The 23,907-nt window shown below is 35.2% G+C and overlaps 1 long non-coding RNA gene across 11 annotated transcripts in view; it reads left to right on the forward strand.

Annotated features, from left to right (window-relative positions):
- The window catches only part of LOC109449577 (uncharacterized), a 490,477-nt gene that overhangs the window by 184,788 nt on the left and 281,782 nt on the right, over window positions 1-23,907 (forward strand). For all 11 annotated transcript variants that reach the window (XR_016019526.1, XR_016019524.1, XR_016019527.1 and 8 more), the window contains one exon: window positions 7,330-7,447. This is a non-coding gene — a long non-coding RNA (uncharacterized LOC109449577). The remainder of the gene's footprint in view (window positions 1-7,329; window positions 7,448-23,907) is intronic.

Raw genomic sequence — 23,907 nt, forward strand, 5'->3', positions numbered from 1 at the left:
TCAACATATCAAATAAACCTAATTATTTTATAAATACCTCTTCTTTTACCAAGTGAAAGAACAAACTCTTTGAGACTTTTAAGTTCCCCAGGGAAACCTCAAAGTCAGCTCAAGATCAAAATTTGACTTAGGATATGATTTTGGGAACGGAAAATATCAAAAGTTGTCAAAAATGTCGAAAGCTATGAAAACTTGATTTAATAGGATCATATGTCCTAAAACAATTGTTAGTTATCTGTTCAACCAGATTTGTTTCTCCCCTCCCCTCCCCAAACGTTTTCCTTTTCTTTATTGCAGACCCTTTAAAACTTCCTATATCTTTTCAGGTTTTTGTCCTGCACTTTCCTTTTTCTCCTTTTGGAACTAACTTTAAACAACCTCTAAATAACTACCTTATGACAAAATTATTCTTTTTATTGTTCCCTTAATAAAAATACATCCTATATTCCTTGAGTACTTTTTATAATGGTTAATTTTATTTGACAACTTGACTGGGACATGGGGTACCCCTATTAAACATTATTTCCGGATGTGTCCCTGGGGGTGTTTTCGGATGAGATTAGCATTTGAATTGGTGGATTGAATAAAGCAGATCTCCCTATGCAATGTTAAAGGACATTAATCAATCCATTGAGGACCTGAATAGAACAAAATGGCAGAGGAAGAATAAATTCACTCTGCCAGACTAATAAGCTGAGATAACAGTCTTCTCCTGTGCTCTACTGGGACTTATATCATTAGTTCTCCTGGTTCTCAGAACTACATCATGGCTTTCCTTGGTTTTCAACCTGTACATGGTAGATTATGAGATTTCTCAGCCTTCGTAATTACATAGACTGATTCCTATAATAAATTTATAAGGCATATATATTTATTTATTTTATATACTGTTTCTCTGGGGAGCCCTTACTAATATACTTTTCAGTTTTGTTTTGTTTTTCCCTTCACCCTAATTGTTCAGTTTTATTTGCATGCATTGATTATAATTTTTTGTTCAATAGTAACCTTCATTTTACAAACTATGAAATAAACAATTAAGAATTACGTATCATATGTCAGTATTTTGTAGATTAGCAAATTTCATGAATATATAAATTTCACAATTTCTAGAGACATGTACTTCTTTATAGTACAATTTTTCAATGCGATAGAAAGACCATGAACTGACCATTAAGTTCATTAACTGACCCAAATTTTTAGTTTCTCTGCAAGAAGTCTATATGTATACATATATGATTAGCAACTAATGCTTCAGCATTTTAACTTAGTTAGAAATAATCTAGATATTTATTGAATAGCTATTACTTAGAATAATTCTAAGGTTTCAAGTTACCAAAAAGGTTTTGGAAACTACTTTTACACAGACATATTATCAAGCAAATTATTGTTGAAATAAACTTTGTCAGAACCATGACACAATTTTATTAAAATTAAATCTATAAGTTTTATAATCTTAAGTATCTAGTAGATATAATATTAGCATATTTGTCTAGTAAGCCCCGGTAGAATAAAAATGCATGTCTGTATAACAGCTAACGCTGTCAGCTCTGAAGACATGCCAGTTTTATTAAACCAACTATATTAAACTACTCTTTCTCACCAAGGGCTTATCCAAATCACATGAATTTGAAAATCATTTGAATTAGTTCCTACATTTCTGTGAGTTTTAGAACTATCTAATTTATATAAGGGCTTATTTTTCTCTAAGCCAATTAGAATAGAGCTCCTTTATTAATTTGGTAATTCCCTCCAAAGGTAGGTAAATATCACCTATGCATAATATAGTATACCCGTATATACATACAGATAGACAAATGAAAGTAGAGATCTTAATGACTTCCATTATAAAATTTTAGTAATGAGTCAGTCATAAATACAGTAATATAAAATTCACTCGTTTATATATGAGTCAGTTCTCTTCTTTGCCCCAGTTTAAAATTTTATCTGAATTTCTGGCAGAGGGAAGAAGTTGTTACCTATTCAATATGAATTCTAAAGCTTTCCATCAATATTTGTAGATACTTTTTTTTAACATTTTCTTGTGCCCTGACATGTAATCTTATGGAGACTGTGGAATAAATTTTGTTTCCAGTTAGTCCATTTATTTTCTTTGAGGGTCACTGAGTCCCTTAAGGGCCCCTGAAGTGTATTGGGGTACCAACCCTAAAGTTCGAATAACTGGATAGTTGAGGGGCTAAAGTAGGAAAGGGAGGTCTTAGTGGAGCCAGCTTGGGAGATTTACATTTTCTCAAAGGAGCCATTGACCTTCTAAATCATCCTTAGAGGTACCTTCCAAACTAAGAAGCCTGGGATTCTAACCTAGGTTCAGAGAGTATACTCATTTTACATCTGATTCAAACCAATGTGTTTTTTATGGCTTACCCATGGACACAAAAGGTGTCCCCAAAGAGGGCACAAAAGATGCAGCCCCCACGACTAAAAATAGCTAAAGAGGGAGAAAATGAACAACAACAACAAAAAAAACCTTTAAAAAAAAAAAGTAAGAATAAAAAACAAACAAAAGATTAAAAAAAAAAAAATAGCCAAGGAGAGAGAACACAAGAATCCCCATTGCTACAGGCAGTAGCAAAGGCAACAGGAATGAGACAAGATTTTCTTTTTTAGACTTAAATGAAATACCTGAGAGCTGGTAATGTTCAGTAAGATGCCAGCTGCGAATGGGGTGTCCAGGCTGCTCATATTTCTGCCTGGCTGGCTGCTAATTCTCAGGCACACAACCTGAACTCCAATCACTGATGGGGATGAAAAAGAGGATTCTATGGAAAGTAACTTCACAGGGTGATCTTAACTGGGCAGGTCATGGTGGGTAGTCATGCCCCAGGCATATATAACTTTTTAGTAAAAGGTTTATCTTTGCCTTAAGCAAGTCATGTCCATTGTTTCTGTGCATCTAGGTTAACACAACTTTGAAATAAACCATTACCACCCTCAAGAGAGCACATAATCTTGCTAACTGTTCTGTAATTCAATCCCTGCCTTGCTTTCCCCACCTCCATGTACTCATACTCTTCCTTAAATTCCCTCCTTAATATCAAATGGATAAGAGAAGCTGTAAAACTGTTATTCTTGAGAGCATTTGAGATCTTGCTCCCCGGCACATATTGTCAATTTTGCTCCAATAAACTCTTTAAGAAAATTCTCTACAGGTTTGTATGTTTCTTACATCAACACAGATCTGACCATCTGCCCTCAGCCCACCCCAGGCAGTCAGGAAACCAGAGCGAACTCTCTCTCTGGATCCAAAGCCAAGTTCTTAGGACACAAAACTGAGATGGGAGGAGAACCTCATCTACTTTTATTGGTGAGTCACAAATTCAGCAGCCTGTGATGTGGGCTAGAACAACAGGTTTATAAGGCCTATGATTCTCCTCCTTATGATAAGCAACAACACAAAAGACAGACAAACAGGATACCATGGCTATATATAACGAGTCACAGTATCCAGAGAACTAGTTCTAATCAAAAGTTTTCTGCTGTAATTCTAAATTTTGTAAAACTTCCTTTTAGAAAATATAAGAGGCTCTTGCTGTCCTTGCTGAACCAGACCCCAAGCAGAGATCTAGGAGTCTGACTAGTAAAAGTGTTTATTTTTGCTGGATTGGTCAGAGGTCCTGGGATCTAAGCTGCAGTCTCTGGTTCTAGCAGGGAGTCCCAGCCCTCCTACCCTAGTCATGAAAACTTTGGGGAAGAAAAACTTTTTCCGCTTCCAACTTGGGTCCAGTGATGGGCACCTGTAAATCAGCTGACAAAAGACAGCTTAACAGGAGAAGAAACAAAGTTTATTCACATGGACATGTGGGAGTTGGTCAGTGATAAGTAGGTCACTGAATGGCTAGAGATAAAAGTTTGTATACCAAACTTAACAAAAGGTGTGGGAAGGTTTAGGGCTTCAATGAGAAGCAAAGGTTCTATTGGGCCTTTTTGATGCTGATAGTAGTGGGTATTCTGTCTCCATGGCAACTGAATTCATAGGAAACTCCCTCAGAGGTGGGTTAATGGCAGCTGTGTTTTCAGAAGGCTGTGCTTTAGTCAGATAAGAGAAGTCCAGATAAGATTTCTTTGTGCATCCTCTGTAGCTCAATGTTTTCCCTTTATACTAATCTTTATAACAACTCTGGAGTTTCAGTAGGTCACAACAGCTACTTTATATAACATTTCAGAATGTTTTATTTAAATTAGGTTAAATTTAAACCACAAAAACAAAAGCATATAAATTCTGGGGTAGAGAATTGAAAACAAAAGTAATGGCTCAGGATATAACAGAAAAAATAGTGAATTATTAGATATATATGAATACATTCTTGGAAAATTTCCTCCGATACTGTTTCTCAGTTTATCTGAAAATAAGAAATAATAATAAATATAAATGAATTGAATGCTAGCTAATTCTTATCAATAATAATATAAATGTAAGTAATATTGGTAAAATTTTTGAATGGGTGATTTAAAAGCATGTTTGTTTTACAAGACAATTTACAAAATTTTAATAAAGCTTAATTCTTAAAAATAGAATGATGACCATGACGAGAGCTTGAGTTTGATTCTTTCTGTTCATATTCTATTATGAATAATATACTTGGCAGAATATCTGGATATTCACCTTGTAGTTGTTTTTATTATTGTTACTACTGTTTTTTTATAATATGAAATCTGTAATTTGAAAAATGATGAGAAAATTTCAAATAGGATGATTCATGCATTTTTTTGTGTTACACATTATTCTATAGCTAAAAAGACAATTTCCTGATAATAAGCCAGATTAGTTAGCACGTTGTTAGGTAAACCGGGAGGTCCCTGGTGGAATAAACAAAAGGCAGCCATATGCTGAAACTCCAGGTTCTGGAATGTCTCCTTCACTCCAGGACAAAGATATGAGAACACACCTTGAGGTTAATAAATGATCTCATAAATCCCTTTTGGCTGGACAAAGGAGCAAATCTGATAGATAGGAATGAGTTTGTTAATCCTTTCAGAATGGGCAAACAGGACAAACCCGATAAATGAATTCCATTAGAAGGTGCCAGCCCCCTTCCCCAAGCAGGCAAAGGAAGGTATAAAGGTAAGAACTTTTGCGTCAGTCACTGGGCAACCCAATCGAGACCCCCCTCTTGTTCTGTGAGCTGTGACTCTTTACTCTTTACTTTAAATAAACTATCCTCTTTTACAATTCCTTGCTTCTCCTTGGTCTGTGCTTCCATTCTTCGGTTTCACAAGACGCCATCCCGGCACTCACTCACAAAGAAAATATTCTACTTCAATAATATATTGGAGCTTAATAATCTGATTCTTTCCTTTAATTAATCTTTCCTAAAATTTACTGTTATTTTCCAAAAGTCTAAATCTTAAGAGGCAGGAAAGTGTTAAAGTATGTCCTCTTAAACAGTATACAAGACAGGCCACCTTGGGTAATGTAACAATACTCAAACCCATATGTATCAGCTGAGTTTTATTTCTAATACCGATAAAAAAATCGCAGTTTCTCCTTACAAAGACACAGTTGGAATGGTATGCTTCTTCTTGTTCTGTGTTTGTGTTAATGTTAAAATATGGAACACAAGCTCCCTGTTAATGTATTACACTTCAACTTACACTTTCTTCTTAATGTTTTTTCATACTTATAAAATTGAGGGTTTACTGCATTAAAGAAACAATGCTGACTGGCATTGAATCTCTTTAAGAGATAATAGTTGAAAGGAAAGGAGAAAGATCTGAGATGATGAGTGAGGAAGATGGAGTGATGCCAGGGAAAATAAAATGCTCATTTTACTCAGGAGCATGTGAAAGTGAACGTGGTGGATAAGCGTAAAGAGAACCTGCAAATATTTAACAGTTAAGTGTAATTTGAAAGAATGTTAACAATAAAAGAAATGTGACTTTCTTCTGTTTCTGTTCATTTTCATCCAGTGTTTCCTGTGTGGTTTACCTCATCTTGCATTTTTAAAGGGGATTTGGGCCTTATCACTCTTTCATTCACTTTCCTCTGCCTTTAGAACTTACAGAGGTAGCATTTGTTGTCATTGACAGGCATTTTATTGTCTTATCAGATGCTTTTGATAATTTCTTTGTTAAATTCACAGTCTCTACATCTGTAGGTTCCTTTTGTTTCCTCTTTGCAATAACTTGCTGAACAATATCTCTTCCCTCACTTCTTTCCCTTTGTTTTCTCCCTCTTTGCACTGGTCTCGACTCATTCTGACATTGTGTGCAGTTCTGTGCCACAAGTACATCTGCCTTACATATGTCTCTCTTTGTCACACTTCTTGGCTATTTTATTGCTGGGGAAAAACAAATACCATCTTTCCTGATTGCTTATCCTGTTCTATCAAACCACTTTAGTAACTATTTGAAATATTTTTGTAATGTCTGTTAAAAGATAATTTTCAGATAAAGGTAAAATGGACTGCTGTGTCTGCTAACTCTCATGAGGTGGATTTCCTCATGTGCTATTTAATATTTAGGTTTGAGCGGTATTTATGGGAGATCCATGTGCTAGTGGTTTTGTCTACCTCCTGGGTCCCTTGGTTTCTAGTATCTTAAATGCAGTGTAGAGGGGTTCTGCTGATTGTTTCAAGCTAAAGGCAACCAAGCTCCTGCAGGCTCAAGAGAAACTTCTGCTTCCCCTTAACTACCTAGAATTTGAATGAGAGGCCTTGCTCATAACGAGATTGTTAGAGATAATCTGTCTATAGGGCAGAGCAAATTACTGGTTACAGAATTTATGCTCTGCCTTCAATTACCTTCTGAAGCTTCAAGGTTATTATCGCATTTCTAGCTCAGAATGCCTTAAATACCTCATTTTCCTTTTTTGTCTCTGAACCTGTTATGTATGTGGGGTCTCTGACTCTCTTATGTATGCAAATGTGCATGGAAAAAGAAGGGGTTCTATGGAAGGTAACCTCCCAGGGTGATCTGATTTTAAATTCCTAACAGGGCAGGTCATGGTGGGTGGTCACACCCCAGGAATATAACTTCTTTAGTAAAAGGTTTATCTTTGCCTTAAGCAAGCCCTATCCATTGTTTCTGTTTCTGTGCATCAAGATTAAGAAACCTTTAAAATAAGCCCTAACCACCCTCAAAAAAGCACATAATTTTGTTAACTATTCTGTAATCCAATTGTCACCTTGTTTTTGCCCACCTCCATGTCATTTTCCTTTCATTTCCTTAATTTTGCATGCATAAAAGAAGCTATAAAACTGTTATTCCCTGGAGCATTTGAGATTTTGCTCTCTGGGATATGTTGTCAAATAAATTCTTAGAAAAATGTTTTACATGTTTGGACATTTTTAACATTGACATTTCCTTGTGTAGTCAGCAGGATTCCCAAGAAGCCCACCAAGAGCACCCCGCAGACCTGGACCTGGTACTAGGTACAAGCAAGGGCCCACTCTGCTGCACTGGCTCCCTGCTCCACCTCCGGTGAACTTGGGTGAGTTTCTCTCAGAATTCCAGCCCTCCTCGAAGTAGCAGGTCATGACTTTACTTGAATTGTTTTTAGAAAATCCTCCATGTAGATAAGGGTTTAGATAAACTAAGGAAAGGAAAACAAAAATGCGTTGCTGCTTTTGATTTTGCCTTTTTTATTTGATTGCTTACCGAGAGTCTGAATAAAGTCTTTGCTGGTTAAATGAGAAACTGAAATCTCTTTAGCTCTGAAATAGGACACTTGCTTTCCCAACCCAAATAGCCAGTAGGTGACAATAGTTGTGCAGATCCCCAAATCTGGAGTGATGGAGATGGGCATGAAGAAGCGGTCAGTGAGGTAGCTAAGTGATCCCAGAAAAATCAGCGGGAGCCCTGGGGGAAATGGACAGGGTCCCTTGGAATGTCTTCACCCTGAGAGAGGGGCTTGAGAGAAGGGCTTTTGCCTTGGAAACCATCAATGTTCTGGCGGCATTAGGTAAGCTCTCGCTGGCCCTTGCCTGGGTATTCCTAAGAATCTTTGTGGGGTTGCCTGAGGAAAAATGTCCTCTAGGTCATAAAGGGGTCCTCCAGGGATATCCACTGCATTTGGCTCTTCCAGAAACATGCATGTAAAGACTGGTTTTCACTAGAAGTTTGTTCAGACTCTACAGATCTCAAAATTAATATGGGAAATCTGTGCCTCTGAGGCCAACAAGCCCCGTGAGAGTCAGCTTCCTGTTAATTCTACAGTGGCTGAAATGAGGATCCTTTGATACTTCTAAATTAATTTAGAAAAGGATGGCTATAAAATTAGGCAGAATGAATGGAAAGAAAAATATGAGAGACTGTCTCAGAATCTAAAAAGACCTTTTCCTCTAAGCTAAATGAAACTATGTAAAATGATTTATTGAAAAAAAAAAGAGGGAGAGATAAAGTATTTAGATAAATGGATCAACCTATGAGGTCATTTAGGTGTCAACCCACTTTTTTGAGGTATTAAAAATCGCTGTCCTTGTTTTAAAAGGGGATAGGTCATTTGGAACTTGACTTGTCAAGGACAGATATAAATTGTAAATGCTCCTAGGGTAAAACTTGGATCCAAATGTCCTTTTATAAACTAGTGAGTTTTTTTCCTGGCTACAATGATTCTGTTTGTGTCTGTCTATATGTGTATGTTGTAAATATGAGAGAATTTTCTACCTCCACATGGTATTATTAAAATGAAAGGCAAGTGCTCATAAGGATTGAGTGTTCTAAAATTCTCAGAAATGTAGAAACTAACTCAAATGCTTTTCAAGTTCATGTGATCTAAGTTCAATCCTTAGTAAACAAAAGCTAGGTTAAGTTTGTTGATTAAACAGACATGTCTTATTTTGCCTGGGTTTTACCAAAATAAGTCCATGTTAATAATTGACTTTTATGTCTATGGAAAATATTTCTAGAGGTTTTAAAATGTCCAAGCTAAAAAATACTATATTATTATATTATTATTATTATATATATATTTTTGATACCTCTGGTCATTCACAGAATTCACAAGACTCAGAAAAGTAAGAAAGCAAGAAAAGATTTATTGAAAGTTAGGCAGCAAGGATGCCCATGGCAGTGTCTAGAGAAGACAGCTGCTGTGGGTTTCTGTTTAGAAAAGAGAGAAGCACCAGCAGAGGAGTTGATGGGGGCAGAGTCTAATGTAGACAGGTGCCCCGAGGCAGAGGGGCATAATTCAGAAAGAAGCACTGACAGAGAAGTTGTCAGGACAAAGTCTAGAATAGATAGCTGAAGTGGGTTTCTGTTTAGCTGGGGTTTTATATTTTTCTATTTCTATGCAGAATGTAGGGCACTTGTCAGCTTGCAGGGGGCTGCTGTTATAATTGGGCTTCTCTGGGAACTGTCCCATTCCCATCCATGTTAGATGCAGGTTGCTTGTCAGCTTGCAGGGGGCTTCTTCCAGGAAACCGTTCTGTTCCCATCTATGATGAGTTAGCTTGCAGGGGGTTGTCGTTGCAGTTGGCCTTCCTTGGGAACTGTTCAGCTCCCATCTAGATGGATGTAAGGTGCTTGTCAGCTTGCAGGTGCAGTTCTAGCCAGGAGATTCATAGCCAAGCAGTTAATTTTTAAGCTCGTTCCTGCTAACTCACAAGCTCACTCCTGTTAACTCTTTGCCTGTCTCATCTTGCTAGCTCACAAGCTCGCTCAGGTTAACTCTTTACCTTGTTGCGGAAAGCTGCAAGGACCAAGAAACTCAAGTGGCACGCAGAGATCAGGGAGAACACAGCTTTATTTCGCCAGTGGGCTCAGCGGGATTGTTCCCAAACACTGAGCACTCGCTGGGGTTGGGCATTTTGGTTATATAGCGGCGGGCTTCTGGGTTTGGGAGCATTGGCACCATTGCTATTGCGGCGCTAAAGGATTGGTTAAAGCTGGCCGGGGTGCCCGGGAGGTCCATCCCTAACAGCTGTGATCGCCAGATACTGCTCTGATGGGAAAGGGAAAGCCCCTGACGGCTGTGCCCACAGGAAAACTGCTCTAACAAGATATCAGAGGAGAGAGGGTAACGGGAAAGCCCCTAATGGCTGATATCACGGGTAACTACTCTAACGTGCTGGTAAAGTTCCTAGAGACTATGGTCGCCAGAAACTGCTTCAACAACCTATCTCATCAAATATTAATTGATTACTTCTTAGTTTTCATTAGACATTGTTGTTTTAAGGGTTAAAATACCGTGTTTCTCCGAAAATAAGACCTAGCTGGACCATCCCCTCTAATGCGTCTTTTGGAGCAAAAATTAATATAAGACCGGGTCTTATACAATATAATATAATATAATATAATGTAATGTAATATAATATAATATAACGTAACGTAACGTAACGTAACGTAACATAACATAACATAACATAACATAACATAACACAGCATAACATAATGCAAGAACGGGTATAATATAATATAATATTATAATACCAGGTCTTATATTAATTTTTGCTCCAAAAGATACATTAGAGCTGATGGTCGGGATAGGTCTTATTTTTGAGGAAACATGGTCTTAATATATGTAGGAATAATTTTGCACTGTTTCAGAGGGCCCTGGAACACCTCCAAAGATTTGAAATTGTTTCAGAAGCATTGTAAAATAAGTGATGAAAACTTGTAGGAACACTGTATGGGTAAAAAATGGTTGTAAATTAAACAAATAGTCAGAGCTATGGGAAACCCAAGACAGCTGCTTGGTTCTTCCCTGCTCCCTGGCTTTCCATCTTTCAGTTTTTGCATTCCTTCGTGCATCACACTGTATTTCAGCTGAACTTAAATGAAGGACCTTATGAGCTGTCATTATTGAAAGGTGACATCTTACACTATTGCCAAGGTACTGTCGAGAAAATGCCAAGTTGGTAATGCATTCTTTCACAGCAAGCTCCCAGGAGACAAAGACTTCAATAGTCATTAACTGCCACTTGCAGATTTTGTTTATTAGAAAGGACACCAAATAAAAAACACTCCCCAACCTTGCTGGAAAGGACCTTACCAGGCACCGAACTGAAAATGAGTATCTATTCCTGCCTAGAAAATAAAAACAACTCCTTGAGGACAAGAAGCTACCAACACCAGAGATAGACAACTATCGCAAGACATCAGCAAGGACTGCATACCTGTGGATTGATACTGAACTCAGAATCCATTTGTTTGATTGCCTTTACCTGTTTGCTAATGATATTGTTGTGGAAAACGGCGGAAACCGAAAGACTCAAGCAGCACGCAGAGATAAGGGAGAACATAGATTTGTTACATCGGGAGGCTCAGCGGGATTGTTCCCAAAGACTGAGCACTTACTGGGGTTGGGCGCTTTGTTTTATAGGGTTAGGCCTCTGGGTTTGGGGGAGATTTGCGCCATTGCTATTGCGGTGCTAACTATTGGTTAAATCTGGCTGGGGTGCCAGGGTGGTCCGTCCCTAACAGCTGTGATCGCTCAATACTGTTTTGACGGGAAAGCCTCTAACTGCTGTGCTGGCAAGAAAGCTGCTCTGATAAGATATTGGAGGAGGGAGGGGACGGGAAAGCTCCCAAGGTTGTGCTCACAGGGAAACTGCTCCGATAAGATATTGGAGGAGGGAGGGGTACAGGAAAGCTCCCAAGGCTGTGCTCGCAGAAAAAAAAAACCAGACAAACAAAAAATCTCAACAATATTAGTCATAATAATGGCTATACTTGTTCTTTGGGTTTTTCTTTGTAGTCCAACTGTTCATGATTACTGACCATATATAACTGTTAATACTCTTTTCATTGGCTTATGTGTTATACCAGATGCCAAATACAGAAAATGAGACAGAAGGCAAAACTTGGATCATGGTAATTCATAGAATATAAATGATCCAGAGTGTGTGTTTTTTTGTGTTTTACTTTGTTTTTATTTCCTGCAATGAATGCCATAAAACCTGACTGCCTTCCATTTACCTGCCCTTCCCTTTTGGGGAAAATTTGGCCTCAACTCAGATTCTATGGTTACAGTATTGTCCCATCCTCAACAGTCAACAAGAGGATGTTGATACTGAGACTTTCTACGAATTAGCCTTTCTACCGCTGTGAGAGCATACTATATGTCCAAAAGGTTAGTCATCAGTGCATCCTTTGGATTGATCTATGGCTATAAAGGACAACTGTGTACAAATAAAAAGGGATTCTATGGAAGGTAATCTCACAGGGTGATCTGATCATACACTTTTAACTGGGTAGGTCATGGTGGGAATTCACGCTCCAGGCATATAACATTTTAGTAGAAGGTTTATCTTTTCCTTAAGCAAGCCTTGTCCATTGTTTTTGTGCATCTAGGTTTACACACCTTTGAAATAAGCCATAACTACCCTCAGGAAAGCACAGAATCTTGGTAACTATCCTGTAACCCAATCCCTTCCTTCCTTTTTCATACCTCCATGTAATCTTTCTTAGATCCCTCCTTAACTTCAAATGCATAAAAGAAGCTACAGAACTGTTATTCTCATTCTCAGGAGCATTTGAGATCTTTCTCCCTGGCATATGTCATCAGTTTGGCTCAAATAAAGTCTTATAAAAATTCTCTAAAGGTTTGGATGTTTCTTACATTGACACAGGGTTCCCATACATATGTATGTAATTAGATTTTTTTCATTTTCTCTTACTAACCTGTCTCATGTCTATTTGATTATTAGACAAGCCAAAAGAAACTTGAGGGTAGAGGAGAATTTCTTCCCATAGCAGAAAAATCCTGAAAAAGTAGTCAAGTTGTCACTAATGTTTTAGGTTAGCTTTTAAAATATTTCATATATATATATTACTTATTTTTCAGGGAATCACTATGATTAATATGTTGGGATTCATTTTTATATGTTTTTAGATAACTTTTAAGTCCTCTTCACAACTCAAACTGATTTATGATTAAAGTATTTCATTTACCAAAACATTTACCTTAAATTCTTTATATATTCCAATTCCCTTTTTAAAAATCATATAACCATTTTTAATCTCACAACTATTTTTTTCAAAAATCAGTCTTCCTATTTTTAAAATAGAATAATGTAAGTTCAAATATTAATTACCTTAAATAATTTCATTTTATTAATTTGTATAGAAATAGAAATGATATAAGAATTTTTTTATTTTATTTTTTACCAAAATTTAAAAGAAAAAAGGAGAAAACAAAATATATCATAGATTTTAGAGCTGGAAAATTCTGCCTTAAAATTTTTTGTTATTCCATTTCAAGTCTATGTATAAAACATTTCCACCATTAGTAAACTTTTTAAAGAGGTTCTATTCATTGCATATTTCTTGTTTCTAAATTTGATGAATACAGCTAAAAGTTATTTAATGAGACTTGGGTCACTAAACAAAAGTTGTTCATGAAAAATCAACTTATTTATATTTACATTACTTTTAAGCATAAAATATATAATATACAGAGGGTGCCAAAAATAGTATACACATTTTAAGAAAGGAAAAAAAAAGCTACTAAAATTGTAATACTCAATATATATTGATAACAAAAGATGAATACAAGTCATGTTTGACTTCTGCAATTACAAGAGGTGCTCAAAGTGGTTACCATCAACATTCAGACACTTCTGATTATGGTGAATTACTGCTTGAGCAATGTTGACCAAGTTGTCCACTTGGTCAACTAGGGGGTTTTTTGGTACCCCCTAGTGTGTTTGTGTGTGTGTATACATATTTGTTTATATTTATATTTAAATTTACACTGAAAAAAGTTTAGACTTGTAAGCTGAACTAAATAATTTAACCCTTATTTGGAAATAATCTTATTTCCCAATAAGATTTGGAAAATATTTAGAGCTTCCCACAAAATTAGTTATGATACTTTGAGGAAAGAAGAAAATTTCCTGTACCTTCAAGGTTCTTTTGGATGGTCTAATAGTCAAATAGACATGAGACAGATTAGCGAGAGAAAACAACCAAGTTTAATATGCACATATGTATGGGAACCCCTCATGCATGAGAAAGTGAGAGATCCCACATATAGGAAAGGCTCAGAGACAGAAAGGGCAATTTAGCTATATAAAACATTATGATCTAGGGATGAGGTAATGCACCTTGATGGCTTCAAAGAGTCCTTGCAGGCTGATAAGAGAAGATATTTAGTAAATAAAAAGTTTGCCCAGCTATATGGGTGGGTCAAAGAAAATTGTGCCTGATAATATCTTATCCTCAGCAAGGACCATTATTCAAGTTTTTCTAGGTAGCTAAAGGGAGGGGTAGAAGTTTCTCTTCGGCCCAAGCTAAAATAGCCCTTAGCTCAAAACAATCCACATACCACAGAAGCACATCTTGGGGTGACTTATTTTGAACTCCCACAACATCATCATCTACACTTAAGCATTATAAAACATAGCAGCTGAATGTATCTTAACTGAATTCCATTTGGTAATTCTCATATAAACCAAATTAGTACTTCTCTGTAGTAGAACAGTGCATGGCATAAAGTATACACAAAAATGTTTATCAAATAAGCAAGCACATGAACAAATGCATTCTCAACTGGAACTATGATATATATATATCTATATATAGATATATACATATATATCTATAGATATATATATATAGAGAGAGATATATATATATATAGAGAGAGAGTGCATATATATGTATGTGTATATATATATATATATATATGCTTATATATTTGTTCATGTTTATATATATATAAACATATATTCACCTTATTTATATTTACATTACTTTACATATATATATGTATATATATCCTGGAAAGGGAAAAAAAAATAACTACTGATTTTTAAATGCTAGTTTCCCTCTGTGTTTTCTTTTTAGGATGATAATACATTCTATATTATGTGGGACAGTCCTGCTTTATACTTGTGTTTTACTGTAATTACTAATATCTCCTTTCACACTCCAAAATGTCCTGGGGTGGGCAAGTAAATTATATGATTATCCTACTTATATTTAAGAGTATGTGAGAGAAAATAGAGAAATGTCCAGCTTGCTTCACTGTATTCATTTCTTTCCTGGGCCCTGAACTAAATGGTTTTACTATATGGATATGACCAGTTTCTGTCTCAAAATATTACTATGGTTGCAAAAATCTAATGCCCAAATTTTCATATAATTAACTTATTTAAGTCAAAGCATAGGTTGCCTATCTCTGTTTGACTTACATGATCAGGTAAACTTGTTTATCTTCCAAGAGGACACTAGTGAAATGGAAAGAGCAATGGGTAAGTTTTAAAGCACAGCATTCAAATTGTATATGGGATGTGTGCTTATTTACGAGCCATTGCCAGTATAGCTTCTTATTGTCATCAGTAATAAAATAATGTGTAAGAAAGTGATTTGTAACATAAAAGTTCATAAAACAGAAAGGAGGTAACAATAGTAGTCATTAACAACTGTTTACTAAATATGTCCATCTTTCCAGCTTCTGGACATAGAGTAGAATTGTCCTTTGTTGCCCCTTGGAAGCTAAACAAATGGCTGAAGCAGAAATTTTAAAGGCCAGTCCATGATTTTTCACCACCTTTCCTTTCCATGAAAGCTTACATCAAAATTAAACTTTTGTGTGACCTGGGCTGCCAAATATCTGAGGGGAACACTTGCTGTTCTGTTATGTGGCATGAGTGAGAAATCAATTTTTATGTTAAACCACTGATATTTTAATGTTACCATAACATAGCATAGCCTAACCTCAACTATGTCAATTACTAAAATAACCCTACATAGAACTCATCAGCTTTCTGTGAAAAACAATTGCACTGTTTGATGTATACTGTTTCCCAGTCCCTCTCAGCACCTCGAACCTTACTATTCTGAAGTCAGATGGTCATCAGTACGTTTGTTTGTTTGTTTGTTTGTTTTGTTTCAGTTTTAACTACATGGTCTACAATCCTTTTATGTGGAAAAAAGTCATGGAATTTTAGAGCTAGAAGAGATTTTAGAGATTATATAGTTCAACTCCACCGTTTAGATAGATCATGTGTAAAAGTGTCTCCTAAATAGTTTCTGGCAGTTACTCATGTGAATTCAGCCAAGGTACTTAATCTTTCTGACTTTATTTTCCTTAACTGCAAAAATGCTGATAATTACACCTTCCTGTCAGATTTGTTTAAAAGATAGAGTGAGTGCATTTAAGTGAACCAATCAGATAATGTGGTCACAGGGCATCTATGTGCCCCTTGATTCCTTACAGTTCTCGTCAGGTTAGACAGGTAAAGAGTTGCACAGCTAGGACTTAAAGGAACATTTATAAAGAGCTTGACAATATTATTTTTATATCCATTAGCCATTTCCTACAAACTTCACAACCAACTTGTTATTCAGGCAAAACAGATACTATTATTATATCTATTTTACAATAGTCAGGTGAGACCCAGAAAGACTATGATTTATCCAAGATCGTCTTGTTAGTATATAGCAGAGTTAGAGCTCGAACCAATGGCCTCTGATTTGAACATCACACTCTTGTCTTTTCCATCACCTTAAAGCATAAATTTGGGACTATGGACTTACTAGCCAGAGCTTTTCCACTATAAATAACCTTTGTGAAAGTGGGTATTTCTGATTTTCTCAATACAACAATTATAGTTAATATAATATTGCATAATAATGAATATGTTTTAGAATACATTGATTGGAGAAAAAAATCAAAATAAACTTCCATGGAATAAAAAACGTGTGTCTTTTTTCAAGTTTCGGGGAGGTAGCCTCTAAATCCTTGGACTTTTCTTAATGATAGGAGTGTCTTTGTTATTCACAGGGAGCCCTGATGATAAATTTATGCTAAGGAGATGACTGAAGGGTGACTCCTAGGTAATTTGTGCTAATGAAGTAACTCAGGATTGGGGCTGGCCAAGCCAGAAAGACCAATCACTTAATTATAAAGTTGGGAATTTTGAGCCAGGTGGTATCAGCCCAATCTCTGAGTAGGAGAGAGTGGCTGGAGATGGAGTTTAATCTTATAGCCAAGAATAGAATCAATCATGGCTGTATAAGGAAACTCCCATAAAAACTTGGAACTAAAGCTCAGGTGAGCTTCCCTGGTTGACAATCTGTATATTGTCACACATGAATGTGCCAGGAAGGTGACATGTCCTGACACCAGGGGGAGAGGACAATGGAAACTACCTACTTGGGATCCTCTTAGGCATTTCTCTATGCATCTCTTTTTTTAGCTCGTTCTGATTTGTATCCTTTTGCTACAATAAACCTGTAATCATAAGTATAGCATTTTCCCGAGTTCTGTAAGTCATTCTATTGAGTTATTGAACCTGAGGAGGTAGTGGAAACTCCTGAATTTATTATAGTCAGCTAGTCAGAGGGTGAGTGGCTTGGTGGCCCCTTAACTTGCAGGTGGTATCTGAATGAGAATACTCTTTTGGAGGAGTACTATGTCCCTAATCTGTGAAATATGGCCCAACTCTGGGTTGTTGGTCCCAGAAGTTATCTCATAATCATACTTCAAAATCATAAATATATATGTCTATACAATGTAGAAAGTGCCATTTTTCTTATCCTTTTGACTCACAGGTAAACATACATAACATCTGCTGTTACCCCCCCCCCCTTTTTTTTAAGTTTTCAATTATTTTTACTTTAATCAAGGATATTTCCAAATCTTAGAATTTTTGCCTTCATTTTTTTCCAAAAATTGTGTAGGACTAGTTTGTTATTCCCAATGTTCTTTAGTTATTTTATTTATTTTATGAGAACATAGTTTTCAAAACCTACAATATTATCTGAAGGAAATATGACAGAAAGTTAATATTTTTCTCTGGGACATGGACATGTGTTTCATTATATTGTCTCCATCTTTCTGCATGTGTGAATTATTTTCTTAAGTGTATCTATGTTTCAGTAATAATTTTGCTTTTTTCCCTGGCAAAGCTGAATAAATAAGTCATTACAATAATTGAACATAAAAAATCAGAGCATCACAGAAATTTGCAAATGCTACAATTCAGGGCTTTCTTTCTGTTTGTGGAGAGCTGCGATTGCATAGTTGTCTTTTTCAATCTCCTGGACAATGCAAACACATTTTCTACCAGAAACACATTCTCTCAGTAATTTGCTCTGCAGAATTGGTATCTTACTGGATGTAATGTTATATTGCCTGCATTGTTACTGATTAGCAATCTCACCATGTATTCTGCCCGGTCATTACCTGCCAACTCCATAATGAGAAAAAGGCTGCCATTCACAGGTTCTCAGTTGGTGAAATACTTTATTTTTGTATAACTTCATAATGCTGAAATTTGTTTTTTTTTTTATGAATTTGTTAATGTCTCCCTGCTTTGCACCAATAACCTTAATGAAATTTGAATAGATACAATCTTAAATTCATGACTAATAAAACTATTCATCTTGAGAGTACGTCAGTATTAGTATTTAATTTTCCTCTTGATAATAAAACATACGTATATAAATATTACTTTTTAGTTACTATTTAAACATCAACTTGACGACACTCAATGTGCTAAGTAGTCTTCATATTTTCATTTTCCTATTTCTTTCTTAAAATCTCTACCAAGGAAACAGGATCTGTATATATCTTGCACTGGGATATAAACCTCACCAGAGAAAGTGTTGTCTACTTCTTTAATTACATATCTAAAGAGCCTAGAATAATACTGGGGACATAGTGGACACTCAATAAATGTTAGTTGAATGAATGAATGGTTTTTACTGTTGTGTGAATTAAAGTTACAATTTAACTTATCAACATCACACAACCTATAAACCTAAAATGATAATTTCAATGAGTATTTTAGTTATGTCACAATATCAGTTGGACAACACTTATACAACAATCATGTATTCACTGACTGAGAACTCTGTCTGGCAATATTTTCTTATTCTAGAGTTTGCAGAAAGCATGATAAGATTTATGACCAATGAGAAATAGTGAAATGATTATACTGTGGTATCCTGCCAGATGATAATTCCAAAGAGATATTTGTATATTTTGCTCCACGGTGTATCAAAAGCCCCTAGAAGAAGTACTAGTACATATGAGTAGTTGGCACTCAGATCAATTAATATTGTTGAATAGTGAATTTTGTTTTCTGTGTATCTGCAAAGATTAACGGAATTATGGTACTTCAAAGTGAAAGCCACAATTTAAATGCATTTTCCATTATACCATGTTTTGTAACACTTTTCAGTATTCTTTTCTATATTTTATCTGATCCCAACAGTAATTCTGAAGATGCATAAAGCAAGTGTGATTATCTTTTAATAAATGTGCATGCTAAATTGTCTAAGAGCAAGTGAATTTTCTGAGAATATAGAATTAACTGAAGAATCATTGATAAATTGGTTTTAATAAAACAGCTTTTTAAGGCAGGGCTTTTTAAGAATTTACTGTTGTATGAGAAATTTTCATTATTTTAAATAATCATCTGAGAGCTATTATACAAGCATCATTATCTCATTTCATGAAAATAATGTATTAAAAAATAGTATACCATATAAAATACCCAATTCTTTGTGGTAAACAGATACAAAAGTAGAAACTTTATGGCTTCATGAATTTGCCTTTCTCTACTGTTAAAATTACTTGAGAACAGGTCCTATCTATTGCTTACTTAGTTCTCTGAATCAAGGAGAGTCTAAGTCTAGTACTAATTATTAGTAGACTCTTATTTAAAAATGATGGCAATGCTCTAATCCTCAGTAAATTTTAGTTCTTTTAGGCCAAAACTAAAAATTATGACCCAATTTATTATTTATTAGTCAAAGCATGGTACCAAGAACCCTTGCTCTTGTAAATTGGGGGTAGGTTGAAAATAATGGTCCGTTGTGAATAATGCTTGGTCAAAGTTAGACAGAATTTTATTTTGTTTATTTTTCATTTACTTTTTTTTTTTTTTAAGGTTTACAGCTTAGAGGATTTAATATACCAATGTGGAGAGTGACTTTCTAAATGTACACCGAACAGTATTTCCCTGATCTATTTGAACTTGAAAAAGAGATTCTCCTCTGTAGGACATCTTGTGGAATTACAGCTCTGTGGATCACACTTTGAGATATATTGCACTAGAAGTTTGTCTTATACCTGTCTCACTCTTCTGAACTGGTGGTCTTACTGGTTTCTGTAATACATGCTTCCTCCACTGTTTTTAATTTTGTTTTATTTGTGCTAAGACACATTTACCCTCTTAACAAAGGTTTATGTATATAATACTGTATTGTTAAGTATAGGGACAATGTTGTATGGTAGATCTCTAGAATTTATTCATCTTATATAATTTAACTTTATGGCCATGGATTTGAAACTCTCCATTCCCCCTTTCCCATCCTTTGGCAACCAGCATTCTACTTTTTGATCCTATGAGTTTGACTACTTCAGATACCTCATATAAATGGAATCATGCAGCAATGTCCTTCTAAGACTGGTTTATTTTACTTAGCATAATGGTCTCCAGGATTATCCATGTTGTCATATATGGCAAGATTTCCTTCTTTTATAAGGATAAATAATATTCCATTGTATGTATATTCCACATTTTCTTTATCCATTCATCTGTCAATGGTCATTTAGATTGTTTCTAAGTCATAGTTATTGTGAATAGTACTTCAGTGAACACTGGAGTGCTAATATCTATTTGACATCCTGATTGCATTTATGTTGAATACATACCTAGAAATGGGATTGCTGGATGATATGGCAGTTCTGTTTTTAATTTTTGAAAAATTAGCGTACTGTTTCCCATAGCAGCTGCATCATTTTGCATTCCTACCAACAGTGTATAAAGTTACCAATTTTTCCACATCCTACCCAATACATTGTCTTTCTTTTTTCTTTTCTTTTTTTTTTTAAATAATGACTATCCTAACAGGCGTGAGGTGAAAATCATTATGATTTTTATTTGATTTTACATTTCACTGATGATTAGTGACATTGAGTATCTGTTCATATACCTGTTGGCCATTTGTATGCATTCTTTGGAGAAATGTCTATTCAAGTCTTTAACCTGTTTTAAAATCAGGTTATTTTTATTTTCGCTGTCCAGGTGTATAAGATCCTTACATATTTTGCATACTAATCTGTTATCTGATATCTGTAACTTACAAATGTTTTCTTCTGTTCTGTAGGTTGTCTTTTCACTCTGTTGATTGTTTCCATTTCTTGCAGAAGTGTTTTAGTTTGATGGAGTCCCACTTGTCTATTTTTGCTTTTGTTGTCTGTGGTTTTGGTGTCATATCAATGAAATAATTACCAAGACCAATGTCATAAAGCTTTTTTTTTTTTTTTTTTTTCTGTTTTCTTGTTGGAGTTTTACAGTTTCAGGTCTTATGTTTAAATCTTTAATCCATTATGGGTTTATTTTTGTGTATGGTTTAAGATAGGGATCTAATTCATTGTTTTGCATATGGATATCCAGTTTTCCCAGCATCATTTGTTGAAGAGACTATCCTTTCCACATGTATATTCTTGATACCCTTGTTGAAGATCAGTTGACTTTGTAGTTGACCTGGACTTACTTCTGAGCTCTCTATTCTGTTACATTGATATATGTCTTTCTTTGTGGCCATGCAATGCTGTTTTAATTGCTGTAGCTTTGTAGTATATTTTGAAATCAGGAATTGTTTTTTGTTCTTTTTTATTAAGATGGTTTTGGCTATTAATGGTCTTTTGTGATCCCATATGAATTTTAGTATTGTTTTTTTCTTTTTAATTTCTGTATACACTGCCATTGGAAGTTTGGTAAGGATTGTACTGAATCTATAGGTTGCATTGGGTATTATGGACATTTTAGCAATATTAAGTCTTTCAATTCATGAACACAGGATGTTTTCCCATTTGTTTGTATTTTTAATTTTTTATCAGTGTTTTCCAGTTTTTAGTGTACAAATGTTTTACCTCCTTAATTAAGTTTATTCATGAATATTTTATTATTTTTGATGCTATTGTAAATGGGATTACTACCCTAATATTCATTTCAGATAGTTCATTTTTAGTGTATAGAAGTGCAAGTGACTTTTTATACTGACTTTGTATCTTGCAACTTTACTGAATTTGTTTATTATGACTAACAGGTTTTATTATGGGATCTTTAGGGTTTTCTCTATATAAAACCATGTCATGTGAAAACAGGAACATTGCACTTCTTGCTTTCTGGTTTGGATGCCTTTTATCTCTTTTTCTTGCCTAATTAATCTGCCTCCACTTCCAGTACTATATTGAATAGAAGTAGGATCTCCAGGTGGGAATTCCCATCCATCCTCAGGAATTTTTTTCGCTTTCCCATTCCCGAATCCCGAGGAAAATTGGTCATGAAATCAGGAAAATTGGCTCTTTGAACTCAGGTGGTTGGTAGTATCGGCCATCACTTTGTGGGAATGATTCTTTGTGGAGAACAGAAAACAGTTTATATCTCGGGATTCAGAAAGGGGAAAACGAAAAAAATCCTGAGAACAAGTGGGAATTCCCGCCAGGAAACCCTAAATAGAAGTGGCAAGAGTGGGACATCCTTGCCTTTATCCTGATCTTAGAGGAAAAGCTTTAAGTTTTCCACCATTGTGTATGATGTTAACTGTGGGTTTTTCATATATGGACTTTATTATGTTGAGATCATTTCTTTCTATTTATAGTTTGTAGAGAGTTTTTTTTATCATAAAATGGTATTGAGTTTTGTCATATGCTTTTCTGCATCAATTGAAATGATCATGTAATTTTTATTCTTCGTTCTATTAATATGGTGTATCATATTAATTGATTTCCATATGTTGAACAATTCTTGCATCACAGGGCTACATCTCACATGGTTATGGTGTGTGATCTTTTTAACAGACTGTTGAATGTGGTTTGCTAGTATTTTATTAAGGAGTTTTGCATTTATGTTTATTAGGGGTATTGTCTTATAGTTTTTTTGTTTTGTTTATTTTTTTTGTTTTTGTTTTTGTTTTCTCATGGTATCTTTGTCTGTCTTTAATATCAGGACAATGCTGGCCTCATAAAGTGAGACTGAAAGTGTTTCTCTTTTCCACTAACATTCCATGGTTGTGGAAAGGTTACCAATACAAGGACATTATTTGAAAAAGAAAAAAGGAAGTTACTTCTTTTGAAGTCAAATGAAAAAAGAAAGCAGATGACATTGGATATTAGAGACAGCATACGTTTTTAAAATGACATAGAAAATTGGAGATTGTAAAGCAAATTTGTTTACTTTAGACTTGGATGATTCTTCTTTGAGTGGTAATGTTTGGAGAAGGTCCGACTATGTTTCTTTTCCTATAAATCCAGTCCCACAACTTGATTTATATTGAATACTTATTCACAGGATCTTAGGTTTTAAATGCTGTTTAATGGTCTTCCACTTTTAGAAAACCTATATATAAAGCATAGACAAGAAGTGTAACTACCAACTGGTACATAAATAGTAGATGCTAATTTGTATAATATAGTTAAAGGTGAATTAATTTGTTTATTTGTGATATCTTTATATAACTAAGGTTTACAAATAAAAAATTGGGAAGAGAATATTGGGTGAGAAGAGGTTGAAAAAAGTGTAAATGTTCTATCTACTTTCTCAGTTACCCCCCAAGATTCCCCCAAAGGCTGTAAAGCTGTTGTTTATGTCAGATTCTCTATAAGCAGAATGCAATGGGAAATGTTGTGCTCATGATTTAAAGGTGTGTTCTCAGGAGAAATCAGTAAAGGAATGAGAGAAGCAGGCTAGGGAAGGGAAAGGAGCTGCACAAGATGTCGTTTTAGCTACATTCTAGGCTAGAATCCCCTAGGAGCTTTGGACAATAAATGGCTTGATGGTCTGTCATGACTTGGGATCAAGAAGCAGGGCTTTTGTACGTCTGCAATACTCTAGCTTGCCATTGACTATGAGTTGCAGCATGGAGGAAAGGAGACAGTGCCCAGTTTATTCCTAGTTACTTTTAGGAAGATGAATGTATGGTTAATTTTACTTGTCAACTTAACTGGGCTACTGGGTACCCAGATACTTGGTCCGACATTATTCT

Source organism: Rhinolophus sinicus, chromosome 17 (assembly GCF_057876585.1).
Source record: "Rhinolophus sinicus isolate RSI-liver-muscle chromosome 17, RSI-T2T, whole genome shotgun sequence".
NCBI classification, from domain to species: domain Eukaryota; kingdom Metazoa; phylum Chordata; class Mammalia; order Chiroptera; family Rhinolophidae; genus Rhinolophus; species Rhinolophus sinicus.